The sequence below is a fragment of the Dipodomys ordii genome, unplaced genomic scaffold (genome assembly GCF_000151885.1).
Source record: "Dipodomys ordii isolate 6190 unplaced genomic scaffold, Dord_2.0 Scaffold32, whole genome shotgun sequence".
NCBI classification, from domain to species: Eukaryota; Metazoa; Chordata; class Mammalia; order Rodentia; family Heteromyidae; genus Dipodomys; species Dipodomys ordii.
In genome coordinates this window covers 4,231,283-4,232,711 of record NW_012267248.1, presented here as the reverse complement: position 1 = coordinate 4,232,711, position 1,429 = coordinate 4,231,283, and the positions used below count along the sequence as shown (strand labels likewise).

General features: G+C 41.5%; 1 protein-coding gene across 1 annotated transcript in view; it reads left to right on the top strand.

Annotated features, from left to right (window-relative positions):
- LOC105985900 (chromosome unknown open reading frame, human C6orf201) overlaps positions 1 to 1,429 on the top strand; it is a 20,882-nt gene that overhangs the window by 2,620 nt on the left and 16,833 nt on the right. The window lies entirely within an intron of this gene.

Here is a 1,429-nt window from a genome sequence, read left to right as displayed (position 1 = left end):
CTTTTTTCTTTTTGCTTATGTGGTGCTGAGGAATCGAACCCAGGGCCTCAAGCATGCAAGGCAAGCGCTGTACCACTGAGCCACCTTCCCAGCCCTCCCTTAGTTTTTTCATTCAAGGTTAGTGCTGTACCCCTTGAGCCACAATTCCACTTCCAGCTATTCTACCAGTTAATTGGAGATACTAGTCTCATGAACTTTTTTTCTCTGGCTGGCTTTGGACTGTGATCTTTATATCACAGCCTCCTAGTAAAAGACTTTATTCTTGACATAGAAGAGGTGAGGAGTTTTTGAGACCCAAGGACCACTTATGGATTTCCAGGCCCAAGTTCTCAGAGCTCACTGTAAAACTGACTCTGGCACTGAAGTCACTGTCCCTTCCTCATGGCTTTTTGATGTTTGTAGTCTTTTTATGAGCCAAGATACATTCATTAGTGTTGTTGGTAAAACTTAATTGTGGAATGATGGAAAAGATCACAGGGAAATATACCAAACATATGAATTAAGTTTTAGGTTTGACTGTAAAATTAGTCTGAGATCAGGGTGCTTGTGATCTATGCCTCTAATCCTAGCTGCTCAGGAGGCTGTGATTGTAGTTCAAAGCCAGCCCATGTAAGAAAGTCTGTGACACTCTTATCTCCAACTAACCACCAGAAAAGTGAAAGTAGAGCTATGGCTCAAAGTGGTAGAGTGCTAGCCTTAAGCAAAAATGCTCAAGGACAGTGCCTAGATCCTGAGTTCAAGCCCCATGATCAACGACAACAAAAATTAGTTGAGAGAACTTCCAAGTTGAAAGTTTTTAAACCAATTCCTTCACTCTGTTTTCTACCATTCCTTTCTTCTATTGCTATTTGATACAGCTCAGAATATTTTGTCTGATGATTGGAAATAACCTGCAATTTAATTATTGCTGCTGCTGTTGTTTTGAGATATATACACTGTAGTTACATTGTTCAAGCTGGCTTCAGACTTTGGGCTTATGTGGTCTTCCTGCCTCAGCTGCCTGAGAAGTTGAGACTGAGACCATAGGCATTCCTCATCCCACCCAGCTTGGAATATTTTATTTGTAGTTTGGGGTAGCCTGCTATTCCTAAAATTTGCACAGGGTGGTTGACAATATGATTGCCTTGTGGAACTGTGTGAATCTTTCTTTAGTTGTTAATGATTAAGTGGAAGACACAGGTAGATGATGGCCACCTGTGCCTATGAACTTAGAAGACAAATAGAAGGCTGAAGATTTGACCTAAGTGACAGATCATCTGCCTAGCAAGAATGAAACCTTGAATTCAAAACTCGTGCAGAAAGAGAGAGAGAAAGGAGAGAGGAGAGAGAGAGAAAGAGAGAGAGAGGAAGGAAGGAAGGAAGAGAGAGCAAGGAAGGAAGGAAGGGAGAGAAAGGAAAGAAAGAAAGAAAGAAGGAAGGAAGGAAGGAA